The following is a 14,058-nucleotide window of genomic DNA, read 5'->3' on the forward strand; positions in this document are numbered from 1 at the left end:
TGACAAATGTTGAAAATGTCTAAGTTTTTCATGGAACATTTTCAGAGTCCCTGGGTTTCTTATGGGGATGGTTTCTGGATTCTCTTCTTGACCATGTAGTCGAACAGTGTTGAGATTTCTCAAGATACCCGAAACCTCTGCCATGTGTAGGTTCTTTGCAGCTTGATCCTTTACAGGATGGAAGTATTTTCAAAGGTAGGCTCCTCGGGAACACAATGTTGTGGAAGATGGTGGGTAGTTGTATCAGATAAAAGGATACCAAGACCTCAGGACCTGCATGCGTTACATAGAGAGACTTACTTACAAATGGCCTGCATACTTAGAATTGGATAGCAGGGTGGGGGTCCTCTGAAGCAGAGGGAGTTTGCTCATTTCACACATGTGCCTAAATATACATTTATAGATTTGTGCACATACAGACATAGATGGTGCCTTGGCCCTATTCTCAAGTCTGGAAAACCATCAGGCAGGCTAGAAGAGTGTCAAAATGGTACAAAAGAAAAAAGAGACTGACACATGAGCCACAATGAACTAAAGAAATCTGATGTACAAATTAAATATACAACAAAAACACAAATGAGTTAAAACAACTATTACATAGAATGAGAAGACAGAAGATACTATAAATATATATGAAAGATAATATATATGTATATATATGTATACACACATACATATACTACACAAAGGACTGGATATACACAAAACAAAGAACTCACAAGAAAAAGCCAGAGTAAACAAGAATAAAAAAGTTACTTGGACAGATATTACACAAGAGAAGATAGCTACACGACCAGGGAACATCAAATGGGGCTGGACTTCATTAGTCACCAGAGACACACAAGCTGAAACCACAATGGAATGCCACTACATACCTTCCACGTGTCCAGACAATACTAAGTGTTTGCAATGATATGGAGACAAATAGAAAGAAATGCTAATATACCAGACCTTTAAACAGAAAAAAATAATATGGATATGTGTCTTGAGTAAAAGCAGAGGCTTAAAAACACCTCATGTTACATGAGTCCACATGATTATAAAACAGGGAAAATAATTCTGAGGTATCAGAAGTCAAAGTAGTGGCTAAGGCTGAAGTGGGGCTGAGAGGGGACATATTGGGCCAGGGCAGAGGTGAGGGACACTAAAAGGAGGAGTGGGACTCAGGTTGAGAAGTAGGAGGACAGGGCTGAGAGAGAAGGTGGGGTCCAGCTGAGGAGGAGGGGTAGGAGTGAGGGACACTGAGGGGAGGGTGGGGCACAGGTGGAAGAGGAGGGATTGGGTGAGGAACACTGAGGACAGGTGGAGGAGGACAATAGGGTGAGAAGCATTGAGGGAAGTGGAACTAAGGTGGAGGAGAGCAGGCTTGAGTAACACTGAGGGGAAGTGAGGTGGAAGAGGAGGGATGGAGGAGGTGGAGGTCAGGGGTAAGGAGCACTGAGGGTAGGATATAGGGTTAGAGAGCACTAAAGGGAGAAGAATGTCAAAGTCAGGAGCACCGAGAAGAGGAGATCTGGAGTAAGGAGAATTGGGGGAGGCAGAGTCAGGGGCAGGGAGCACTGAAAGAAGGAGGATGCCAGCAATCAGGAACAGTATGGGAGTCCCAGGGAAAGGAGCACTGAGGGAAGTTAGAGGTCAGGCATAAGAAGCACTAATTGGAATGGAGGTCCAGGATAAGGAGTGCTCAGTGGAGGTGGTGGTCAGGAACAAGGAGAATTGACAGGAGGAGACCAGGGTTAGGAGCCCTGTTGGAAGGTGGAGGAGAAAGTCAGGGGTGAGCATCAGTAGGAAGAGATGGAGGTCAGGGTAAGCAGCTGTGGGAGGAGGTCAGTGGTGAGAAGTTTTGTGTAGAGGTGGAGGTCCAGGGAAAGGAGCAATGCGAGAAGACGAAGTTGGAGTAAGAAGCACTGCGGGGAGAAGGAGATCTGGGCAAGAAGCACTAAGTGGACAATGGTTTGGGGTAGGTGGCACAGAAGGGAGGGGAAGGTCAGACAGGAGGAGGACGTCAGGGGCAGTTGCACAGTAGGGAGGTGGAGGATGAATTCAGGGGCAAAGGATATTATGTGGAGGAAGAGGTTAAGGGTAAGAGTCACTGGGGGAGAGGAGTACACAGGTGAGGGGCATAGAAGGGAGAGAGAAGGAAGGAGTGAGGGATACTGAGAAAAAGAGGTGAGGTGCACTGAGGAGGAGGATGGGGTGAGGGACACTGAGGAGGACAGGGATGAGGGACACTGAGGACAGGGTGAGGGACACTGAGAGGATGGACACTGAGGAGGACAGGGATGAGGGACACTGAAGACAGGATGAGGGACACTGAAGACAGGATGAGGGACACTGAGGAGGACACGGGGAGGGACACTGAGGGGTGAGGGACACCGAGGCTGGGGTGGTGACACTGAGGAGGACAGGGTGAGGGACTCTTGGGGACAGATGCTGTTTCCCCATCCCCTCACTTTCATTACCTGGTCTTTACCTCGTCCTCTGTGGCATTGGTTCTCTCTCTGCAGGGCTCTCAGATGGGTTCCTCACTTTTGGTCACCGACCCCAACAAGGCTCCCATTTCCCCCACGGTCGTCCCTGTCCCTCACCCAGTGCCAGTTGTCCTCCCCTCTTGCTGCCACCCTGTCCCTCCCCCCCACGCCCGGCCGCCCGCCTGCGCTGCGTGGTAAGCTCTCCTCAATTTCCTCACGCTGAAGCAGGGCTCACTCGCTGACTGGAAGCGCGCGACCACACTGATTTGGCGGGAAACGCTTGCGCATGCGCATGCGCATGCGCCTGAGGGGGTCTGCGCGAGCTCTCGGTGCGCGCGCTTGGTGCTGATTGGCTGTCTTGGCTCGGACGGGGCGGATAGGGGCGGAGTCAAGGAGATAGGGCGAGAAGGTCATGGCAGCCATTTCCTTTCCTTCAAAAGAGGTTTGTGAGGAATTTACGTAGTTTCAAAAATTTGAAAATAAGTAAACAGTGTACAGTGGAAACTTCCTTTGCCTTGTGAGCCTCATCTGTCTAATGCTTCTCCCCTCCTAAAGAATAAAAACAAGCAGACACCACTGTGCGGCTTCTGAGACGTCTTAGGGTGTCTGTGGATGTCTGAGCAAACCCTCCTCGCCCCCTGCCCTTAGTGTCTCTCAGATGGCTTTAAAATCACTGAGGCCGCGTGAGGAAGCGGCCATATGTGAGGAGCATCCCCTATGCACTGTGTGTGGAACCCTGAGTCAGGGTGGTAACAGTGCCCGATGCCTTCCCAGAGTCCATGTGAGGCTGACCAGTGACGTCCTACTAACGTCACTCAAGGGACGAAGACGTCACTGTCAGATGTGCTCAGGGGCAGTTCTGTGGGCGAGGGCATGGAGGGTCGTGGAGCCGTGGGGGGCTGTGGGGGGCCGTGGTCGGCTGGGGGGCGGACTACTGACATCCTAGCCGGTCCCCTGTGCTAAACATCCCTAAACACTGTCCCCAACCCCGCGCAGGACAGGGCGGTGAGATTGTCGCTTTAGGCATGTCCGCCTCTGAACAAATTCTGCGGTTTGTGAAGTGATTGTCTTGTGTGTGGCAAGCATTCAGAAAGCGTAATGTGTGTGTAAAATTGACACGCATTCGTGCACACACCCGCATTCGTGCATGCACACACCATCCGTCCACACATGCATGCATACTCCCGTGTTCACACGTGCACACGCACGCACATTACACACGCACACATGAACACGCGTGATCACACAACCTCAGGTGGCATGTTCACTAGATATTCACATCTGTAATCTGACATACAAAATATTTGAAAAGTAAAATCCACAGTAGGAAACAAGCACATTTCTATTCTATTCAGCGCTATGTACCGTGTAACAGAACGTGCAGTTGTAGACTTAGTACCCGGTGCCACAGCTTTCCCTTCCTGACACAATAGCTGACACCAGCCGCTTACCAGGAGGAGGTGTCATTTTGGCCGTGGTTGCTGCCCACTACCCCTGGGCCTGTGGGAAGGCCGGCTATCATGGCAGGGAGCTCCTGGTGCCCACTTCATGACAGCTTGGGAGCAAAGAGACAGAGGCAGGAGGGGACCCGGGTGTCCCCTCCAGGACACAAGCCCAGTGCCCTCACTTCCTTCCTCTAAGCACCCTTCCCCCAAAGCTCCACCATTCCCCAAGAGCGCCCAGGCTGGAATCCAAGCCTTGCGCACACAGGCCTCTGTGGGACAGTCAACATCCAAGCCAAGCAGGTGTGCTGTAATCCCAGCGCTAGGGAAGCTGAGGCAGGAGGATCAGGAGTTCAAGGCCAGCCTGGGCTACACAGCTAGACCCTAGCTCAAAAACAAAAGGTTCAGATCATAACATGTATCGATATATTACACATTTATGTAACACAGACATAATATGTGTTACATAATCATAGCTGATACACACCACACGTATTTATATGCTTGCATTTCCTTCTTTTAGCAAAAGGGGACGCACCCTGCACACAGTTCTGTCCTTTGTTTCCACTTACCAGTACATGTTGGAGAGATTTTCATATCAACGAGCATTTGCATCCTGTTTTTAACTAACTGGAGTCTGCTGTATGGCTATGGCCTAACTTATTTAATTGGGGTTTCTTGTTAAGGTACTGAGGTTTTGAACTCAGGGCCTTGCATTTGATTGGCAGGTATTCTACCCCTTCAGTCATGCCCCCAGCCCTTTTTTTTGCTATAGTTTTTTTTTTTTGGATAGGGTCTCATGCTTTCTGCTTGGAGCTAGCTTCAGAACACAGTCCTCCTACCAATGCCTTCTAAGTAGCTGGGATTATAGGTGCACATGACCACACTGGGCTTGTTTGTTGAGATGGAGTCTTGGTGTCATTTTGTCCAGACTGACTTCACACCAAAATTCTCCCAATCTCCAGCTCTTGAGTAGCTGGGATTACAGGCATGGGCCACTGTGCCTTGTCCTGACCATTGTTTTAGTATTCAATCATGTTCAATTCCCCCTTGCCCTCCTCCTGATGCCCCTCAAAGGGTGCCCTTCTAGAGGCTTCTTTTTTTTTTTAGAATCTTAATTTCCTTGCTGAATTCCTTATCCACTGCCGACTTTCTTGCCCAGAACTTGGTTGACTTCCTTACTTCATTCATCTGTTTGAATCATCTTTGAGGTCATTGATCTGTTTTTTCTTTTTGAGGTACTGGGGTTTGAACTCAGGGCCTCACACTTACTGTGATATCCCTTTTGTCATCTTTAAGCTTTTGAATTCTTTGTTACTTCACCTACTTCAGTATCGTTGGATTCAGTTATCCATGGGTTATGATCTTTGGAGGAGTCATAGAGCTTTGCTTTCTTGCACTTCTTGTGATTCTGTATTGCCATTTGCACGTCTGTTGGGATGGATATCTCTTTCAGCTTTTTATGGGGGGTTCTTATTGGGCAACTTTCTCTTTTTTAAAAAAATTAGCATATTATAGTTGTACAGGGGATACATTGTGACATTCACATATGTTCCTACAATATATCTTAATTAGTTTTACCCCCTCCATTGTTCTCCCTTTTCCTTCTCCTCCCTTCCGAAAACAATTTCAACAGGTTTCATTCTTCTATTTTCATATATGGATACAAAGGACATCACCATACTCACGCTCATTCATCAGTTCCTTGTGCCCACCATCTCCCACTGGTCCCCAACCCCAAACAGGACCTGTGTGATCTTCCTGTTCTTCATTAAAAAAAACTTTTGTGCCAGGTGCTGGTGTCTCATACCTGTAATCCCAGCTACTCAGGAGGCAGAAATCGGGAGGATCACAGTTCAAAGCCAACCTGGGAAAATAGTTTGTGAGACCTTATCTTTAAAAAAACCCATCACAAAAAAGGGCTGGTGGAGTGGCTCAAGGTGTGGGCCCTGAGTTCAAATGCCAGTACTGCAAAAAACACCTACACGTTTTGTTAGGCTATGATGTCATACAGGTGGTTCATTGTGACAATTGTGACATTTATAGTGTTTCACAGCCCAGATTGGTTCATCCCTCCATTACTCTCCCTCCTGCCCCACTCCCCTAAATCTTAAAATGACTTTAGCAGGTTTCAGTGTTGCATGTTCATGCTTGTGTAGAAAGTACATCAACCATATTTACCCTCCTTTACCCCTTCACTTACCCTCCCCTTAATGTCACCCGTTTTACAGTCAGGACCGCCTGCTTTTGAGGTTATGACCCCAGCACCACTAGTAGGAGAAAAAGCAGACACCAAGAACAAAAGCCATCAAAAAACCCCAGATATATAAATAAAATATTTAAAACCATTAGAGATGTCAGCTACACCCACAGCAAGATTATAAACGAATGGAGCTAGGATGCCTATAGGATAAACTAGGAGTTCACAATTATTAAGGCTGCATGGTACCATACACCTTTAATCCCAGGTACATGGAGATAAAATGATTGTGGTTCAAGGCAAGCCAAGGCAAAAGGTTAGTGAGACCCTGTCTCAGAAACAGGCTGGGCTGGGTTAAACAGAATATGAATAAAATTGATTTTTTACCTCTTGTCTTTTGATTTTCAAAATGTGTATATTAGAAAATTTAGGATAAGTTCTTCAGCTCACTCTGTGGTTCTCATATTTCTGTCAGCCCAAGTTGACCCCGAAGTCTGCCTGGAAGGGGTGGTCATGGCTCTGCACCATGAATTGGCCAACGGCCCAGACTTCTTCCAGCACCTGCTCCACCATCCCTCAGCTTCATGGCAATGGTCAGAACCTTTTTAATTTGGTGCAATCCCATCTATCAATTCTTGTTCTTATTTCCTGTTCAGAAAGTCTTTCCTGTGCCTATATTTTAAAGTATTTCCCTTATGTTTTCCTCACGATGGCTATTTTACGAAAACAAACAACTGGTGAGGATGTGGGGCAAAAGAGGCCGTATTTGCTGGTGGGAAGGTAGATTAGTGCAGCTACTGTGGAAATCAGTATGGCTGTGTCTCAGTAAATTAGCCACAGGACTCCCATAATGGTAATGACTGGTGTCTACTCAAAAGAATCGAAGTCAGCTTACTATAGAGATACTTGAATACCTGTCTATACTGTGCACTACTCACAATAGTTAAATTATGGAGTCAGCCTAGGTACCCATCAGCAGGGGGATGGATAAGGAAAATGGGTCATATACACACAATTAAGAAGAATGAAGCTATGTCATGTTTTGGAAAATGAATGAAACTGGAGATCATCATATTGAATGAAGACAAGCGACACACATTTTCTCTCATGGGTGGAAGTTGAGCAATGAGAAACAAAACAAAGTCCTGAAAATAGATGTGGTGACTAGTAGAGGGTAGAAGGGAAAAGGAAACAGGCAGGAAGGAGGAGTGAATACGATGTAAGTGCATTGTGTGCATGCATGGAAATGTCAAAATGAAACCCCTTACTACAGACAATTAATATATACTAATAAACATGGCAGCTGGAGCTCCAGCCATTTCGGCCACATTCCAAACAGCAGGAAGGCAGAGAGGATGAAGAAGGCACCAAGGTTTTGTGTCCCTTTTGTAAGGATGGTTCCTTACTCTAACCCCTCACTTGCTGTAACTGAACCAAATGTCTTCCTAGGTGAAGATAATGAGAAAGGCTGTCTTTATCTCAGATCCTGGCTAAAAATCAGGGGTCATAGTATCATAGGAGAAAGGGGAAACAGGTATTGGGAGCAGGGGTTTTTGTCAGAGTGGTGAAAAATTGTAACAGTATAAAGTGAAAACAGTGTCTCCCTCCCACTGCAGGTCACCCTGACACCCCGCTACCCTTGCCTGGGAACCAATTTCTTGTGTGTGCTGTCAGAAATAATATCGAAGTTCTTGTTCATTTGATGATTTATGTGTTTAATTATATGATGTGTGAGTGTGTGGGTTCCATCTCCCTTCCTCTTCTTCATCTTCTTACTTTTAGCACCCCACTATACATTTCCTTGTCTTCCTTTGTTCCTTTCCTTTCCCCCTTTCTTCCTCCCTTCTTTTCCTTCCTTCCCTCCCTCCCTCTCCCTTCCTTTCTTTATTTCTCTCTCCCCCTCTTCCTCACTCCTCCCTTCTTTCCTTCCTTCCTTCCTTCCCTTCTTTCCCTCCTTCCTCCTTTCATCCCTTCACTCCTTCTTTCCTTCCTCCCTCCCTTCTCTTTTTCCTTCTCTCCTTCCTTCCCTTCTTCTTTCCTTCCTTCCTTCCCCACTCCCTCCCTCCCCTGTTTCCTTCCTTCTTCCTCTAGCTAGCACACTAATATATTTTGGAACCCTCTCCATACAGAGCTATCTTACTCTTTGGGGAGTATTTTGGCAGTGTTAGGTTTTGAACTCAGGGCTTCATGCTTGGTAGCCAGGTGCTGTGCTGCCCTGTTCTTCTTGCTTGGTTATTTTGGAGATAGGGTCTCCTTCCTTCTTAGCCTTGCCTTGTGTGTAGCTTGGGATGACAGGGACACATTGCTGTGCCCAGCTGTTGGTTAAGATGGAGTCTTACTAACTCTTTTTGGTCAGGGCTGGCCTCCTGATCTCAGCTTTCCAAGTAGCTAGGATTACAGATGTGAGCCACTGGCACCTGTCTTGCCTTACTATTTTTTAGTGTTGACATACTAATCCCCTGAATGACTGTACCATTATTTGGGTATGGACATAACATTGCATTTAGTCTTTTGCCACTATAAACAATTCTGGAATGAGCATCCTTGTACATGTGTTACTGCCCACAGGTGTGAACTTATCAGCACGATATGTGGAAAGAGAGCCATTGCATCAACGGGTGTCTACATTTCAAATCTGGAATGGTTACTGCTAAACTGCCCTCCACAGAGACAGTCCTAATTTCAATTTTTTAAAGATAATTAAAAAATTATTTTTAAGATATTTTACTAAGTTGATTTTAAGTGTAGGAAGGTCCCATGCTATACTTTGGAGTTCATAAAAATAATTCAAGGATATCATGCTAAGTGAAGTAAGCCAGGCTCAGAAACACAAAGGCCACATGTTTTCTCTCACAAGTGGAAGATAGATCCAAAAGATAAACACAAAACAAGCATTATCATATACAAACTCAGAACATGTTTGTAATAGTGGGACTACTCTATGGAACTCGGGGAAAGAGAGAAAGGAAAAGAGAATGATAGAGCATCAGTAATATCACAAAACATAAGATGTGAAGGTAGAGGATATAAGGATGTGTACTGAAAGCTGTTGAAAAATGGGGCACAGGAGGTAAGGGGGTAAGGGAGAGTAATGGAAGGGGTTGAACAGACCAAAGTAAATCACACCCACAGTGGGTATGCATTGAGACACGCCTTTGAATGCCTACTGAAATATTAACAAAAAGCAGTACTGTAAAATAGGCACAGTGTGTATGGGGGGTCCTAGTAGGAAGGGGAGGGTGAATGAAGGAGATAAAAGTTAGGGTGTATGGTAGATGGACTTCATATACCTATATGAAACCTATAAGAAACCGCTTGCAATTGCTTTAAGTGGGGCAGGGAGGGGGCTGAAGGGGAGATGGTGGGGTTATCTAACCGATCTACACTATAAGACAGACTGGAATTGTCACAATGAATCCCTCCTGCACAACGAACATGTCCTAATAAAAAATTAATGAAAAAACCCTAACTCATTGACAATCTAGAATTCAAAGTTAACAGGTATTTCCCCTGGTAACCCAACTGTGGGAGGGGGAATTAACCCCCTGGGTCTTCAATGTTTCACTGCAAAAAAATGAGGATGGTGTGGATTACAGTTGGGCTGGTTCTTCTGTTCTCCCCTCCCCTACTTTCCTCCCTTGCTCTCTTTCCCTCCCTCGTCTGCTGACTCCTGGCCCTTCCCTAACCCCATCCTGACTCAGTGTCACTGGAAGGGCCTCCCTGTTCTGTTTTCCCATTCAGCCCCAGTGCCAGGGCAGGGGGCTTTTTGGGGGTCCTTGTGGAGCCAGAGGCACTGCAGCTGAGGAGAAAAAAAGACAACAACCACCCTTGTCTCACCAATGGGGTGGGTTCATCGTCACTGTGGCAACGAGGCAGACACCATGCACCTGCTCGAGCCATACCCCTGAGTTGGCCTTCACTGGCTTCACACCAGCACATGGCTATTTCTTATTCAGCCCTTGCAAAGATGGTAAACCCATGTCACACCAGGGAGATACTGGAGAGTTGATTGGAACATTTTCGGGTCCTGGTGGTGCTGATTGGGGTGCAACATTGAATAAGGATGGCACCAAAGCCACCACAGCAACTGCAGATTTCACAGCCAAAGTGTGGGATGCTGTCTTGTGAGAGGAGCAGATAACCCTGGCTCCTGCACACATCGTAAAGACTGAGGATTTCACACAGGGAAGTAATTATTTGTTAACCGGGGGACAGGATAAACTGTTACGCTTATATGACCTGAATAAATCCAAAGCAGAACCAAAGGAAATCAGTGGTCATACTTCTGTGTTAAAAGGGTTCTATGGTGCCGTGAGGATAAGCAGATTCTTTTAGTTGATGATGAAACTGTTCACCTTTGGGATTGGCTTCATAGTGACAGAAGTGAAATCTCTAAATTCTAAGGTGTCTGTTAGCAGCACGGTCTGTCTTCCTGAGGGAGAAATCCTGGTTGTGACTTATGGATCATCTATTGCTTTCATGGTGCAGTGAGTTTGGATCCAATGAAATCCTTTGAAGCACCTGTAACCATCAAATCTACATCTCTTCACCCTGAGAAAGAATTCCTTGTTGCAGTGGCAAAGATTGCAAACTTTTGTTTTTCACAGCACTGGGGTTTGAACTCAGGGCCTTCACCTTGAGCCATTCTGCCCGCCTTTTTTGTAATGATTTTTTTCACGATAGGATCTCATGAACTATTTGCATAGGCTGGCTTCAAACCTTGATCCTCCTGATCTCTGCCTCCTGAGTAGCTAGGATTACAGGCCTGAGCCACCAGTGCCCAGCTGCAAACTTTTTGATGATAACGGTGGGGAAGAATTAGAATCCTGTAAAGGACATTTCAGTCCCACTCACTGTGTGAGTTTTGGTCCTGATGGAAAACTCTAGGCCAGTGGTTCTGAAGATGGAACATTAAGACTGTTGCAAGCTGTGGTAGGAAGCCCTATGGGTTTGGAAATGTGGCTTCCAGAGACAAGGAAAAGGAACTACAAGAGATTGCTTCAGAGCATTCAGATTCCATCTGTTTTCCAACTCCTGAAGATGAGGTCTGAGTGTCAAGGCTGTGCCATAGATACAATATAGTTTATGGGCTGAACAAGCAAGCAGAAAACTGTCAGCCTTCCAGAGTTATTCTTTGACTCTGACAGCAAACATGGCAGTAAATAGAGGGGATGAACCAATTCGAGTTATAGAACATATGTACATGGAAATGTCACAATGAAACTCCCTGTAAAGCTTAACAAATAAAATTTTTTTTTTGTTCAAAAATAGAGAATAGGAAGGCAAAACAGGTTCTGTTTGGGGATTGGTGCCAGTGGGAAGGGGGATGATATGAGGATAGGGTGTGGGAGGTGAATGTAGTGGAAATATCATGTACTCATGTATGAAAATGGAAAAATGAGACCTGTTGAAACTATTCCAGGAATAGTGGAAGGAGTATAAAGGAGAATGATGGAGGGGGTGAATTCAGCTATGACATATTGTAAGCACTTTTGTAAATGTCACAATGTACTCCCAGTACAACAATAATATGACAATAAAAGGCAAAAGAACAATGGGGAGTGTGAATTAGCTCCAGTGCTCAACAACTAAGTGTTGTCTGTGAGTGAAAACTCAGAGCATCAGATGAAAACAGGTGGATCAAGTTCTCATAGTGCAACAGTCTGTTGTAGTTTTTTTTTTGTTGTTGTTGTTGTTTTGTTTTTGCGGTTCTGGGGCTTGAACTCAGGGCCTACACCTTGAGCCACTCCACCAGTCCTTTTTGTGATGGGTTTTTTCTGAGATAGGGTATTTATTTGCCTTGAACCTCGATCCTCCTGATCTCTGCCTCCTAAGTAGCTAGGATTACAGGTGTGAGCCACTGGTGCCTGGCCTTGTTATGTTTTTAATGAATATGTGTAAGCTAACACCCAATTTATCTTACTATCATTAAATTTCTTCTAGCTGTTTATGTGATTGTGGAGAAGAAAAATAGCTTATTTTTCCAAGAAGAATGCCTGTTTTCTTCGCTTTAGTTGTAAAGAAGAGGAAACACTTGATAAAGTAAATGGTTTGATTTCTCTTTCTTTGTACACTGCTTCTGAATATCTAATTATTTTAACTGTCTAAATAAAATGTCTCTAAAACAAAAAATGAGGACAGTAAGTGATTAACTATGAGGAGTATGTATTGACAGGTGTTTCGGTGATTAGACAGTGCTGGAGACGCAGGTCACACGCAGACTTCATTTGACAGCCACTGGTGGTGAGAACTGTGAGGCCACTTCCCCCACCCCAGCCTCACTTCCTGAATCACTGTCCCCATAGCTGGGGTCCCCACCTCGGCCTCAGAGACATCACAGTGCAGGTTGACAAGGGAGGTCACAGAGGTTCATGTTTCAGAGAACCAGAGGCACAATGGCCTGGTCACCTGGGTCGGGGTGGTGGGCAGTGCTGGGTCCTGACAGGACCATCAGATACACAATGATCTCCAGGCACAGTATTACCTAGATGCAGACTCACCTGAACTTGTACTTTCAATGGCTTCCTTCAAAAAACAGGCTCATGCCTGTAATCCCAGCTACTCCAGAGGTGGAGATTGGGAGGCTTCCTGTTTGAGGCAGTCTTGGCAAAAAGTGAGAGAGACCTCATCTTAACCAATAAAAGCTGGGCATGGTGGGAGTGCCTCTCATCCCAGCTACAGGAAAAATGTAAATAGGAGGATTGAGGTCCAGGCTGGCCTGGGGATAAATATACGACACCATTTGAAAATAACTGTAGCAAAAAGAACTCAAGTGGTAGTGCTCCTACCTGGCAAATGCAAGGCCCTGACTTCAAACCACAGAAATGCCAAACAAACAACTCCCGCAAAAAAAACCCTAAAAAACTTGGAGACATCTTTACAGCCTTACTAAGACTATTTGAAAAGCTTTACAGCCACTTGCAGACCCCATCCCACAGATGTACAAAAACACGTCTTGTGCTCAGCAATATCCAAACATCGAGGTCAACTTCTTCCTGATACACCAGACACAGAGCCTGCCTCGCCTCCCCAGATACCCATCCCAGAGAGGAGGTTGCCCTATGCTGGTGATGGTCCCAGTGTGTGCCCACAGCTGGGCACCCTTCCATCTGTGGAAATTCTCACATGTCCTCTGTGAACCTCCAAATGTCTGCACCCTAAAACTGTTCTCAGGGTCTCTAAAATTATCTTCCTATGCCTAGCCCTGCAAGCCAGTAACTATGGTCCCCAATTGAACAGTCCTGTATCTTGTTGGGGGGACAGGTCCTGTTACTCTGTCAGACTAGCATGCTCCAGGGCCCAAACCTGGCTTCCTACACCTTCTGTCACCTGTGCCCCAGGAGGTGCTGTGGGAATCCCATCCTGTTGTGGTAGCTGCTGTCCTTGCTCCTCTAGGGGCAGAGACACCCACAGATCCAGGGCTCAAGGACACTCAGACAGTGTCTGACCCCCTGGCTGTTCCCCAGGGCTTCATGAAGCAACACCCCATCTGGGCCCAGTACCAGTGCCTCGTTTATCCCTCTGGCCTGCCCCTGGGCTTCCTGGCAGCCCTGGGAAGGTCCTGACCATCTCCTTCTTGGTGCTGGATCCAGCCTTCTTCAACTCTTCTAATCTGTCCTGGTGTCCAGTGTCCAGCCATACAACCCCAAATTCCCCCATGTCTGGGAGATGTCTCCAGAACTTCCAGAACTGCAGTGCACTCTCTGAGTGCTGTTACCCAAGACTGACTGCTAGAGTGGGACATTGGCACTGGTAGCCTCTGTCCCACTCCTGGACAGGGGCATCAGGCTTGCTCAGTGTGTCTTCCTGGCACCCTTTCTGGACAGGCTCAGGAAATACACAGGCACCAGGATAAAAAAGAGTGGAGCAGCTCAGGGAACCACCTGTTCTGCCCCTAAGCATGAATTTCAAGGGACTGAAACATACCTGAGACAGAGACTAGTGA

General features: G+C 46.3%; 1 pseudogene; it reads left to right on the top strand.

Moving 5' to 3' along the window:
• The first annotated feature begins 3,233 nt into the window (after positions 1-3,233).
• On the top strand, positions 3,234-11,164 carry LOC109701982 (serine-threonine kinase receptor-associated protein-like; annotated as a pseudogene).
• The last annotated feature ends 2,894 nt before the right edge of the window (positions 11,165-14,058 follow it).

Source organism: Castor canadensis, chromosome 16, assembly GCF_047511655.1.
Source record: "Castor canadensis chromosome 16, mCasCan1.hap1v2, whole genome shotgun sequence".
Lineage (NCBI taxonomy): Eukaryota > Metazoa > Chordata > Mammalia > Rodentia > Castoridae > Castor > Castor canadensis.